At 29.7% G+C, this 14,732-nt stretch overlaps 1 protein-coding gene across 5 annotated transcripts in view; it reads left to right on the top strand.

Moving 5' to 3' along the window:
- The window catches only part of LOC119604591 (suppressor protein SRP40), a 142,200-nt gene that overhangs the window by 101,707 nt on the left and 25,761 nt on the right, over window positions 1-14,732 (top strand). Inside the window, exon 1 of one of the 5 annotated variants that reach the window (XM_037957349.1) lies at window positions 10,748-11,140. The exons of the other annotated variants lie outside the window; for them this stretch is intronic. The gene's annotated coding sequence lies outside the window, so the exon portion shown is untranslated. Of the gene's footprint in view, window positions 1-10,747; window positions 11,141-14,732 lie in introns of those variants that run through there. 5 annotated transcript variants of the gene reach the window in all.

The following is a 14,732-nucleotide window of genomic DNA, read 5'->3' as shown; positions in this document are numbered from 1 at the left end:
GAATGTTCAGAGATACTCAACCACACGCACATGCAAATAGGGCTTTTCTTCACTCATTCTATCAGTGTGTCTTCCTGTTGAAAAGCAGTTTATTCTTTGTTGTGTTGCGCATGTCTGAAAACCCTACAGTTCGGGATGCTTCTACAGAATTCTTCTCCTTTACTCATTTACTTAGTTATTATGTATGACATGTGAATGTCCTTGTTGTAAATCAATCAACGTTTTACAGAATTTAAACACACTTCACTTCGCTTCGCTTAAAAGAAAAAAACTTTTACTTAAAGGCATTTAATTGGCAATTGATTTTCTCTCATAATTTTAAAGTACAAAAAGTGTCAAATGTTAAAGGTATCTAAAAGGGATACATTGAACCCTTGCAAAACTGCTGGTTTTGTTGTTAATTCTGTTGTGTCTATCTTTGTTTTCTGAATTTTAGTTTGATTTAATGTATTTCTTTTATTATGAATTTAAAAAAGTTTATTATACAATAGACATACAAATACCCACAGAATCTCTGTTAAATATTTATTTATAAACAGAAATAAGTAAATATATTTGTATAAAATAAATAATAAAATCATGCACCAATACATGTGACCAATTTGATCATTAATATACGAATTTAAAATAAATAATAAAATAAAACAAAAAAATGGCAAATTTTTATGGCCGATTTAATTGAGTGTAAAAGATCAAACGTGATCATATTGTTGTTGTTGTCACTTGTGCTGTATTTTTCATTTTTTTCTTTATTCTAATAAAAACAAATAAAAGAATTATTCAAAATATAAATCGCATATAATTAAAACGTGTATAATGATCAATATGAGTACATATTAATAGAAACAGAAAGGAAATGTTGCATGAATGTGTTTAAACTAAAGAAATATTATTTTTAAGAATTTTTATAGAAACAATTTTCTGCATAAATTAATGTGTTTTTATATTTGCATTAAATAATTTAGGCTTGTTTGAAAATATTCAATTAGAATTTACTAATTTTGAAAAAAAAGTCAAAACCCAAGTTATACTTTTCTAAAGGATTGAGCGGCTCTGAAGATATGTCAGATGTCAGAAGCCTTTATTTTAAAGCTGACAGAAGAGACTTTCAGATGGCATACAACGTTTTATAAAAAACTTGTCTTAGCGCTGTTATAACGTCTCAAAAAGATTCAAAAATTGGGTTTTTAAAACTTCAGGTCACGATCCAGATGTGATGGAGTAATTCTAAAGTCAGTTATGCCATTCTTTAGAAAAGTATAATTTGGTCTCTAACTTAAAAATTCGTCGCATGATCTTCTCCAATGAGAATTAAAGAAAGCTCATGACAAGTAATCCATATAATCCACAATATATTGTATTTAATCTCTTATAAAATATAGCTAAACACATCTATAATTTTGATCGCCATTGTATGCGCTATAATTAGAAACATTTTTTTATCTTGTGCACGCGCCTTTTATTTCTTGCCTAATATTTTATTATTATTTTTTATTTGGTTTTTTTTTGTTATAATAATTTTTTGCTGTTTTATTTCACTTACTAATACTATAATTTCAGTGTGTTTTTTTTTCTTTAAAACGATCTCGCTTTAGAAAATATATACACTAAAACATATGTACATACTTGGAACAAAGAGAAAGAATAAGAATCAGACATTTTTAATATGTTTATGATCAATTATTTTTTGTTATTTATAATGCTCTTCAACGTTTTAGATTCTTGTAGATTGTGTGTTTTCTTAAGTATAATTTTTGCTTAATGTCTGCTCGACTTTGTTGTTTTGTATCGGAGAGTCAGAGTAACCTTGACATTGCTACCAGTTCATTCGCCAAAAATAATTTTAAGTAAAAGACTCCCTCCTCTAGCCAAGTATAGAGTCGCGTTTCCTTGCATTCCATGAAATTTCGTTATCGTTTTTATTTCACTGTCTCGTCGAGTGTCTGTGTATGTTTGTATCTCATTTTGCACTCCTACTAAATGATGAAACGATCACTTGATATACATTTATATACACATATTTATGTACGTAAATATGTACATATGTATGTGTTTTTGTTTTGTGTAGTATTCACTTTGTATGACAAACGATATAAAGACATTACGTCAAGACATGAACTCACTTTTATTAACAAACGAAATTTAAATTGGGCCGTTTATAATCAGTTATTCATTCAAGTGGATCGAGAACCGTTTAAAGATAAAAACAGGATTTATTTATAGACCTACTAAAATGTAAATAAGTTTATTTTTGTGAGTTTATATGTTTGGTCTATATATTTATATAATTTTGAAAACAACTTAAAATTTTATTAAAATGAATGAATGTCAAATTATATATGAAACTTTATTGAGAATGAGGTCAAGGGGAACTGAAAGGAAACCGGTGATTTTAAAGTCCATAACTGCTATTAGTATTTTCCTACATCAGTAGCAATTTATATAATAAAGTAAGTTGATAAGATAACTGCCGGATATAAAATATACTAGAACAGATAAAAACTCACGTTTTTTTAGTTTCAATCTATTTTCAGTAGAAAATGTTTGAAGTCACGGTACTTCAGATCCGTCGATCCGTTCGTAAGAAAGAATTTTAAAATTTCACAGCTTATCCCAAATTCTTTTTACATTTTTAATTTGTACAGTGTACAAAAACTATGGTTCAGATCTGTCGATCCGTTCTAAAGTTATAAGGAAATAAGAATCTCATGCAGGAATACCTCTTAAACCATGTGTATTAATGTACTGAACACGAAAGGGGCCTCAGTTGAAAGGAGCCTCAGTTTCCTGTCAACGATTAAAAATTTTGATCTAAGTACAATATGTAAAAAAAAATTAAAATTGTATCTCAATAATTTCATAATTTTGAGTTGATTATGGGAAAATATAGTTTTAGAGTATTTTTCAGAGACGTATTCGTAATTTTTAGCTTATAGGTTATGCATTAAAAGTAGTTGTTCTGCGGACTAGAAATACTCTCAAAAATTTTTAATTATTTTTCTGGCCTTTTATATTAAAATACTCTTTTAAAATCAGAATCTACACTTAGTAATATTGTCTGTAAAACTATCTCTCGCCATTTTTAAATTTAAATAAGAGATTCATTATCAATGACTTAAAAAATTTATAAAAGTCGGAACAAAAACTGTACATAAAATGCAAATATTTTTATTTCTTTTGTCTGCGTGACGCACGCGCTACTTTCAAAAAACCAGTTAAATTCTGGATATATTTTTGTTTTACGTCATTGAATAAGTTTCAATATCATATCGGTTTTTAATCGACCATTAGAATTCATATCGATTATTATCACGCCAGTAACTTTAATTTCTTATAAGGGCTTAAGATTTCTTTCTCCATTTATTTTTCAAAACTTAAACGACCAGCAAAATTTTAGTAACAGACACTTAATTGAAATTTTTTAAATCTAAAACTAGTGTTTTCAAAGATGTATAAATTTTGGAGATAGTAAGGAGATATCATCCTCAATTCTCTTATAGGCTCGCTACTATCTCTTTTTATTCTTTTTATACCCACCATCAAAAAAGATGGGGGGTATATTGATTTTGTCATTCCGTTTGTAACACATCGAAATATTGCTCATAGACCCATAAAAGTATATATATTCCGGGTCCTTATTAAATTCTAAGACGATCTAGCTATGTCCGTCCGTCTGTCCGTCTGTCTGTTGAAATCACGATAGGGACCACACGAGAGGAGCTAGACAGTTGAAATTTTGCATAAATATTCTCTATTGTTAAGGTTTGTTTGGTATTGAAAATGGGCAATATCGGTCCACTTTTTCGGATAGCCCCCATACAAGTGGACCTCCAAAAAACAGCTTCAACGGGCATAACTGCTTCAGAAGTACAAGTATAGCGATGAAATTCGACATAAATAAGTTCCATATGAGCCAAAATCTTTCTACCAAATTTTTTCAGGATCGGCCCATAAATGACCCTAGCCCCCATATAAGGTCCCTTTCAGAAAATGACTTTAACACTCATTACTGGCCTAAAAATTCGGGTATAGCGATACAATTCAGTAAAAGTCAGTTTCTTGCGAACCAAAGCCTTTTAACCAATTTTTTTTAGGATCGGCCCATAAATGACCCTACCCCCATATAAGGTCCCCTTCTGAAAATGACTTTAACACTCATTATTGGACCCAAAATGCAAGTATAGCGATGAAATTCGACATAAATACGTTTCATGTGAGCCAAAATCTTTTTACCAAATTTTTTGAGGATCGGTCCATAATTATAAGGTCCCCTTTAGAAAATTACTTTAACACTCATTACTGGTCCAAAAATGCGAGTATAGCGATGAAATTCGGTATAAGTAAGTTTCTTACGAACCGAAATCGCTCTACGAATTTTTTTTAAGATCGGCCCATAAATGACCCTACCCCCCATATAAGGTCCCCTTCTGAAAATGACTTTAACGCTCATTACTGGCTAAAAAATACGAATATAGCAATAAAATTTTACACAATTAAGTTACTCGCGAGCCAAAATCTTTTTAATAACTTTTATTATGGATAGGTCCATAATTGGCCCTTCTCCCCCTATTGGGTCCACTTCAGGAAATAGCTTTAACGCTCATTACTGTCTTAAAAATAAGAGTAAAGCGATGAAATGCTACACACGTAAGCTTCTTACGAGCCAAAATCTCTGTACCAATTTTTTTTTTGGTTCGGCCCATAAATGACCCTTCCCCCATATAAGGCCCCCCTCTGCAAATAACTATACTGCTCATTACTGGCTTAAAAATATGAATGTAGTGACGAAAATTGACGCACATAAGTTTAATGCGTGCCAAAATCTCTCCACTAAATTTAGGGAGGATCGGTCCATAATTTACCCTACCGCCCATACAAGGTCCCCTTTAGAAAATTTCTTAAACGATCATTACTGGCTTAAAAATATGAGTTATGAAATGGTTATGAAGTTCGCTCCGAATTTCATGCGGAATGTGTCGGTAATTCACCCTACCCCCCCATATAAGCCCGTTTATAAAATTACATGAATGCTAATTGCTGGCATAAAAATGCGAGAACAGCGAATGTAAACAAGTTTTATATGAACCAAAATCAGTCTACAAAAAGTTATGAGGATAGGTCAACAATTGACCATACACCACATATGAGATCCTCTTTAGAAAATTTGATGAAGAAAACTCTGATAATTACAAGTACAGTACAAAATATTAAAAATTAATATTTTGTTAGTTCAGAAGAGCTCGGTCCATAATTGTCTTAAGCCACACATCACCCTGATGTTTATATGGGAGCATTTCTTTTACGGCATACGGTTTGATGGTGGGTATATGAGATTCGGCACAGCCGAATATAACACTCTTACTTGTTATTTTTCAGTTCTTAAATACTACCCATTTCTGTCTCTATCGCTCCTTTCTCCTTTCCGTATCAGTTTTCTTTCCAGGCATTACAAAGGGACCGAATTTGGACCCAAGTAAAGTTATACTTTTCTAAGTATACAGTCTGCAGAACCTAACCTAACCTAAGGAGATATCATGGGTTTTTAGATGTAAATATGTATGTAAACTGTAGTGATACATAGTAAACAATTAAAGCGTTTATATGTAAAATACACAAGATCATTGTCGCGTTCAAAATCTTTACAGTTGGCTGGCTGTAAGTGTTTTGGAAAAAAACTATATTTGTTTTTTTTTCTCTATTTTTTATGCAAATGGCAAAAACACAAAGCGAAGAAGCTAAAACTCACATCAAGTAATTCAGTCAACTTTATTTAGTTTGTTGTTTTGGTGGTTTTATTTCAATCCGATATTTGTTTAGCTGTGTGTGTGTGTGTCTACATGCGCTTGAGTTTTTTAAGGCCACCAAACAGCACGTGTAAACGATTCTCTATGTCTAGGCTTGTTGTGTGTTTTTTTACTGTTTTTATTTTTATTTTTTTTTTTGCAATCGGCTCTTGCTGTTTTGTTTGTGTTCTGTATGTTTGTATAAATTAGTTGGTTTCGTCTTACCTGACAAACGTTTAAAGTGTCAGTAACTTTTGGGGAAAAAGCAGCAAGATATTTTGGAAAAAGTAAACAAAAAGAAAATATAGCCATGGTGTGTGTATTAATTGTATATTAAGTACAAAAGTCCAAAGTATTATAGGGTTAACCATTAAGTGGTTTTGTTTAAATATTTGCAGTTTTAAACTTATATTATACCATACCATTCGTTTTAATATGAAACTTCTTCCGATTTCTGAGCTTTATAAATTATTAATAATATGGGGCGTATAAGCAACGTGCAATTTAGTTAATACTTTGTAAAGTCGATCACCTGACTTCACCAGAAATATGTTTAATGAAACCCCTATGACGTAAATTTAATAACGAAATTTCTAGAAATTTCCATTCTTTTCTAAAGGACAGAATCTGAAATCTGTCATCTGAAATTTCGACTTTATTATTAGACTAGCATACCCTGGGTGCTTCGCTACCCTAACCAAACTTAAATACTACAAAATTTTGTTTGCTTTTATAGAAAATTAAAATTTATTTAAAAATTTTTTAATGTTTCAGTTTTTGACGTTCTGTATCACGTGAATAAATTCGCATTCAGGAAGAAGCTTGTATTTTTAGTTTCGTTCGTTTAGTTCCACATTATAGAAAATGCTATAAATTACCTCTATACTAGTACTATAAGTTACCTCTTATTTAATCAAAAATGTTTCTGTGTTCAATATTATAGACAATTAAAAAAATATAATTTGATGAATGAAAAAGTACCAAAGGTCCCTATATTTTAAATTTTATATTTCTATGTTCAATATCGTAAAAATATCAAAAAGTACCATCGGAAAAAACGAAAAAGTACAAAAATCCCTCTCAATAAATTCTCATTTAATAAGGACCGTGTGTCATGTTAACCATTATAGAGAACCCAAAAGGTACCATTTGAAGAATGGAAAAGTACCAAAGAGTTCCCACTTACAGAATATTATTTAGTCAAGACCATGTATGTTAACATTTTTTTTCCTAGTTTGAATATTTTAGAAAATTCAGAAACTACCATTTATGAGATAAAAAGTACTAAAAAGTTCTCTCTTAAAGAATTTTATTCAATGAAGACCGTGTATGTTTAATAATCATGTGCTTTGAATACATATTATAGAACATACAAAGAGTATAATTTAAAGAAAGAAAAAGTACCAAAAGTGGAATAAATTCTACCTTAGTGGAAAGTACTAATAAAATAGTACAATTTTTCCAATTTTCGCTTTAAAATATACTTTTTGTGAATTAAGTTTACAAAATTTTCCGTATTTAATTCTCTATATCACAGATAAAACTCAAACGATTTAAATCAGCATTCATTTGTTCTAGATAAATTGTGCTTTCAAAAAGTACCAAACAATTCACTCGAATTTGGTTCTATATAGGCCTTAGTACTGAAATTCCAAAATAATATACCAATAACTTATTTTGTGTGAGTAAATATACTACTTTTTCAATTTTTTTTAAAAATTGGTTCAATGAGTTTGTATAAAATAAAATTTCCCGCTTTTTCTCCTTTTTGGTACGTTTTTCCCCAGTGAAATAGCAAACATTTTGTTTCAATAAATATTACAGAGTTAGTCCGTAATTTTATAGGAATACTTCAATAAATCGAAAAAGTGCTAAAAAAAAGTACCAAAAATACAGTTTTCTCCCTTTTACACCCAAAAAGGGCTGAATTTTAAAAAAGTACGAAACAGGTGTCTCCTAATTTTAGGAGATTATTCAAAATATTTACAAAAATGTTATTTTATTTATTAGTTAAAAAGTTATAAAGGGCCAAAAAAGGTACCAAAATCACCTTTGTTACACATTTTCACCCCTTAAAAGTACGAATTTCAAAAAAGTGCTAGACAACCATCTGCTTATTTTAAGAGTAGATACATGTGCATTTAAAATTTTTCTTGTATCACTAATATTAGGTAAGATAATTAAGAAAACCTGTTTTGTTCGTTTTTCTCTTTTTTTACCCCTAAATGTACAAATTTCCAAAAATCCCTCCTTAGTGGATCTATATAACCAAAACACATCTACTGTCAAAATTTCATGATTCTAGGTTCAGCCGTTTGGGCTGTGCGATGATGAATCAGTCAGTCAGTAACGCTACTCTTTTATATATATAGATTGGCCTTCAGATCTTCTAAATTCTTTGGGATATCTTTACCTAAAGCTTAAAGCAACCATAAATTGACAAAAACTTATTTTTAACTACATTTCAAACTTGAGGACATGATATCTATTGACGTGAAAGTATTTGATCTCTGTGTTTGAATTTTTTCAAATGATGTTGTGATTTTCGTTTGTAACACATTCAAATATTTGTCGTAGACCGTATGTCCTTCAGATAAAATCACAATAGAGTCCAAAAGAGAGAAGCTTTTTAATACTTTTTAAAAAGTCATAAATACGTCGGTTACCTCAAAATCGTGATTAAACTTTTAACAAATTATCTTATCATTTCAAAATTTTTATAGGATCGATTCTACCCTCCATCTAAGTAACCACTATATATGTAAATATGTAGAATAAGAATTTGCTTAATTATTTAATTTTTCAAAAATAATATTAATTATACGCTACTGTCACTCATGCATTGCCACGTTCTACACCTTGAAGGTGTATTGTATAAGTTTTTTAAAAAAAATATATACATATATATATAAAATTCTATTTGAAAACTTAAAAAGTAGTCTACCAAAATTTAAGTTTTTTCATTACGCTCACTCTAACAACTTTTATAGTTAGCAAAGGTTTAGAAAACAAAATTTCCATAAAAAAGGTTTATAACCCGTGATAAATTTAAGTTACATTTGTAATAAGGGTCTAATTCATTTGTAATTAGGGTCTAATTCATAATCATTTATCAAAGGTTTATAAAACAAATTTTCATAAACAATTCGTTTTATAAACCTTTGAAAAATGATTATGAATAAGACCCCTAATGATAGTTAAAAATTTTAAAATTTCTTTCCAATTAGCGCAACGGAAAGTGAAGACTAAAAATGACTTAAACTTATGAAATTAACAAAAATAAGAAGAAAAAGTAATAAATAAGAAAAATTTAATTTGTGGCAAAAAAACTTCTAGTTGACATTTTGGTAATTTATTATAAAATATTGTATTTTTTCTTTGTTTTATTTTGGTTTTTGGTTAAAGCAAATAAAATACAAAACGCAATAAGTTTTTTTTTATATGTATTTCTCTTAATGTTTCTTGGTGAAATTAAAATTATTCATTCTATTATTATTTTTATCATCTTCATCGTCGCAAGACACAGCCACATGCACGCTCTCATATGCATCATCCTCAAATGACTATATGTATGTATGTATGTGTGTATGAATGAATGTATTCTATAGATACAAAAATACACGGTATGTTTATAAAAATATGTGCATATTTTTAAAAACCTCCAATTCAATAGAAACCAATCAATTTTCATATTTTTTTAAATGATCCCCTACATGTATTGTTTGTTTATTTGTACGAATGTCTGTATAGATACATTTATGTATGTATGTATGTTTGTTTGTTTATTTGTATTGTCTACGGAAGAGCTCCAAAGTGCTTGAAGTGTGTAAGCGGGTGTCTAAATGGCGCACACGTGCATCAACCAACGGACATTAAACCGCCGCCATAACAATGGCTAATGCTTCTGCTGTTTGTTGTATTTTTTCTATAGGTATGTGTGTATTTAACAAAAACTTTGCTGAGAATGAAGAAAGAAAAAGACACATTTTTTTATTATAATTTTGTGAACCGGCATTAACTAAAACAAAAAAAAGGCAAAAAATACAAATAATAAACAAGAAGTGTAGAAATAGCGAAATGTTTACAATGAGAAGTTGTTTTGGTAAATACTGAGAGAATGCAAAGAGAGAAGGAGAAAGAAAGAAATAGAAAAAGTTTTGTTGATAAAAGAAATGTTTAGAAACATAGTGTACACTGAACAAAATAATTAGTTTGGTCTTATATAAATTGGATCCAAAACATTTTAAAACGATTTATTGAAGTTCAAGAATTTCTGTAGATTTCGAGCAGACCTGAATAAAAAAATCTTTTATTTTGATCTTGGGCTCGATTGAGACTTTGTGATACATTTAAGATTATTTATCCCTAATTTCGGTCATAGTATTCTCCAGAGAAAAAGATTCGGTATTTCTAACAAATTTGATAGATTTCCTAGTGACATATTCGACAGTCCAGATCATGAGAGAAGCTTTGACTAAGATATATATATCAGTCTGAGCTCTTGTAGAGCGGGCTAGCCACATAAATTAAGTTGTAACAATTCTTCTCCGTCTAAACCACTTTTGCAATAACTATTGCGAGAGTAGCCAATACGATTGGGCATGTGTTTGTCATACAGTTTCCAGTTATTACCCTTAAAAAGAGACATAACGAACTTTAATCAAGGGCCAATGAAAAATAGCTAGAGCCCATGTTGACCATTTTATATAGGGGACAACTGAATTCAAATTTTTCTGCCGTCCAAACCTTAATCATTGAACTTAACACCTCAAATCATTGCTTTTTCTCAGTGTAACTGGCCTCACAGCAACATGTTTATTGTGGCTGATAATAAACTCTGCAACATTTGAAATGTTTAATTGATTTCATTCATTCATTGTGTTTTGTTTTTTTTTTTTTCAAAAAAGCTTCGTAAACATTTGCCTTTGGGTTTTAAATGTAAATTGCAAATATTTCAGAGAATCACTATGTTTAACGCTTTCAAACTTGACGCACATACTCGGTTAATCGGAAATACGTTAAATAAATAAATAAAAAACCAAACAAAGTAATAAATTGCAACACCAACAGAAAATAGTGTAAAGTAATAAAAAAATCAAAGTTAATTTAATAAAATAATTGAAAATTAAACAAAGTGCCAAATTTTTGAAAAAAGGAAAATACTTAAGAATGCAACAAGAATTATAAAACTAAATGGCAAAATTTATTAAAAAAATAACATCAAAGAAATAATTAAATATTAGTGTAAAAAAAAAAATATTTACAAACATTGTGATATTGTTAACATCAACATTGTCCTGTAAATTGTCTATTCCTGTAGCAGTTGTAAACAATTTTTGTACTTGTCTACATTTTAAGTAAGTAACCTTTAACCTCCGCATAACCTTAAAATAAATAAACTACGAAGAAGAGGAAACAAAATATAAAAAAATACAAATTGAGATGTTCAAACTTCTTTGTGGGTGTGTGTGTGTGTGAGTGCGTATGTCTGAGTTTGTGTATAAAAAAAATCCTTAACAAAACACACGACTAGAATATAATCGTCTTTAACATTTTTTTCCATATAAATTTTATGTATTTGAGAATGAGTTAGACGATATTGCAATTTTTACTACTTCTTCCTTTTTGTGCCCCCGTTAAAAGTTTTTATGCCGCTATTTATATACAATACATCTGTAAAGATGTACCAATATTGTACACCCGTCATTCCGTTTATTTCTTTTATTGCTCTCCTTTTTTACGCATTTTGTTTTTTTTTTTTTTGTTCTTAAAGCTATTTAGCGTAAATATTACAAATACTAAAACAGTATGATTTGTTTTTTTATGCCTTTCCTCAAGGACGCATAAGGTCGAATAGGACATACCTACACATACACACAATACTTATCGTATCGTATCGCCGTTCTACTATCCCGTAGTGAATTTCGAAATGAACATTTGTTGCTAATATTTTGCTGGTGTGAGTGTGTGTGTGATTTGTTTTAGAAGGATGTAGTAAAAGTGTGTATAAAGAACAAGGTTTCCTTTGGTGTTTTTGTTTTTCATTTAAGATAAACCAAATATGAAGGTGTGTTTGAGCTGCTTGTGCTGGTGTGAATATTGAGAATTTGACATTTAATATGAATGTGGTGGGAAGGATATTTAATACGAAGCTTTGGTATTAAAGCCAACAGCTATAACTTACACACTCACACACCTTCAACAATTTCCTTGCGCCGTTTGTTTTTTATAAATTGTTGTTTTCAAAAGTTTTTCTTTTTTTTAATATATTTTGAACGTATTTTTCTTGTCTATTCCACTAGGATTATGGTTTTAATTGTAGTAATTAAAAGTAATAAAAAATAAGTAGACATTTAAAACTGTCTGAATATTTTAACGATATACATATTTATAAGGCTCTGCCACACCTATTTAAGAATTTTACTTTTTAATTAATAGGAGTTTTTGGAAAATTAATATGTTTTTATTTAAAACGTGTCTGCACTTTGTATAAATATTTTCCCTAAACATATTTGATCTAGTGGGAGGAAAGACAGTAACCATACACAAGTGAGAAGAAAACAAGTAAGAAAGTATAGTCAGGCGTGGCCGACCATATGATACCCTAGACCAGTTATGAATATTAAATGTGATTTATTTTTCATAATAAAGCATTTATCTTCAATATTACCTTAATTCCGATTTATTTAAGCAATTTATTGATGAAAAACTAATTTTCTAAAAAAGGTGGACCTTTATAGGTGGACCGATCCTGATAAAATGGGCTGGGTATATTTGTATTTATATAATATTTCTCTGTGCTAAATTGAATTGCAATAACAGTGTTAATAAATTAATTACGGATATCCAAGTCACTTTCTGAAGGGGGCTTTGTATGGGGTCTAGGGTAAAATGAAGTCCGATCAATTCGAAATTTGGCGAAGTAATCAAAGCTTGTATAAAGTTGTGCGAACTTTCATCGAGATACATTTATATTATACATAATTATCAGCTCAAAAGCCCTTTTCGGGGGGTTCAGTTGTATGGGGGCTAGGTGAAATAATGGACCGATTTTAACCATTTTCTATAGGCTTCGTCATTGGGTCAAAATAAACGTGTATTCCAAATTTCATCAAACTATCTTGAAAATTGCGACCTGTACTTTGATAACAACGTTTACGTGGAAACACGGACGGACGGACATCGTTAAATCGACTCAGAAAGTGATTCTGAGTCGATAGGTATAATTTAAGGAGGGTTTAGAACTAATATTTTAGTGCGTTACAAACATCAGCTTCTTCCCACTATAGTGGTGTAGGGCATAAATAGGTGCTCATATTTTATTTTAAATAATGTTAGTTTTTCTAATAACTATTCACAGAGGTGTATTGGGAGCTTTCTATTCAAAAACTTTATTATTTTCTTAAAAATATGCTAAATAAGCAAACGATTTTTTTTTTAAATATTCTATCCCTTAGTTTTACCTCGAACATTTTTGATTGCATCACACGAATGGACCTCGTTTAGTTGTAACATTTATATCGAAACTTTTCTGACCGTATGTATCACCGATTTGATAATAAGGTTTCTCAGCTGCCGAAGCTAAATAACTGATCGGCTATCTTTTTAGCCCATTTTTAAAATAAATTTTAAAAAGAATGCTATTACACGATTTTACGTTTCGAACACTCGAAATAATGATCGTAGACCCACAAAAGTATATAATTAGGATATTTATAAGATTCTAAAGTTATCAAGTCCAACCGCCTGTTAAAAGTAGATTGAAAAAATATTTGCTAACCTCAAATTTAAAGAAATTTTGTTAGATTTGAAGTTTCATGTACAAATGACGTTTTATTCTTTTTTTTATAAAAGTACCTACATATTTACTCAATAATATTTAAACTAAAAAATAACAAGTTATTAATACGATACACGCGCCATTTATCATACAATTGTCATTTGTATTTGCAATACAAAACTCAAGAATTTTTTATTTATATAGTTTGTACCGCATATACCTTCCTTCACACATGTAGTAGTTACAAAATTATAAAAATATTTGTTAAATGATGAGTAAGTGATTTATATGGAATATTTAAAAATACAGTAGTTTTCCGATTTAACGAACCCATATGTTGTCAGGCCTGTTCGTAAAATTGAAAAGTTCGTTATATGCAGTACTAACTAAAACGTGGGTTTTTGGTAGGAAAATAATTAAAAATAGGTACATAAAATATTTGTTAAATGTATTTTATAAAAATTAATTCTTTTTTTTTTTATAAAAATAGCACAAAACACAAAATTCCGAATCTTATATACCCACCTTCAAACCATATTTGTGTCGAATTTCATCGCTGTATTTTTAATTCAGTCATGAGCGTTAAAGTTATTTCTCGAAGTTCATTGCTATACTCGTATTTTTAAGCGAGTAATGAGCGTTGAAGTAATTTTCTTAATGGGGCCTGATATGAAGGGTAAGGTCAATTATGGACCGATTCCCATAAAATTTGTTAGAGATTTCGGTTAGTATAGAACATGTTTGAATCGAATTTCATCGGCGTACTCGTATTGCTAAGCGAGTAATGAGCGTTAAAGTCATTATCTGAAGGACGGACGGACATACCTACATCGAACTAAAATTTAATAAGAACCCAGAATATGTTACAGTTTTGGGTATAAAGGCACCGCTACAACTTAGGTTATTTGTCATTTTTGATAAATGTCATTTTATGTTCATTTAAATAATAATATTTTTATTAGTTCGTTAAACAGAGTACAAAAAACAAGTTTTGTTCGTTATTTAAGGTAGTCAATAAAAAAAATTAGCTTGTTCGTTAAATGCGATGTTCGTAGAATTGAATGGTCGTTAAATCGGAAAACTACTGTAATATAAATAAATTACAAAAGAGCAAAAATAAACAATAACGTTTGTAAGTAAAGTCAAAAACTGTTTCTTTTGGTAACCAG

This window comes from Lucilia sericata, unplaced genomic scaffold (assembly GCF_015586225.1).
Source record: "Lucilia sericata isolate MDLA Ls3-8-SP2 unplaced genomic scaffold, ASM1558622v1 Contig000014F_arrow, whole genome shotgun sequence".
Classification (NCBI taxonomy): domain Eukaryota; kingdom Metazoa; phylum Arthropoda; class Insecta; order Diptera; family Calliphoridae; genus Lucilia; species Lucilia sericata.
The sequence above is the reverse complement of the archived record's forward strand: the minus strand, read 5'-3'. Positions and strand labels throughout refer to the sequence as shown.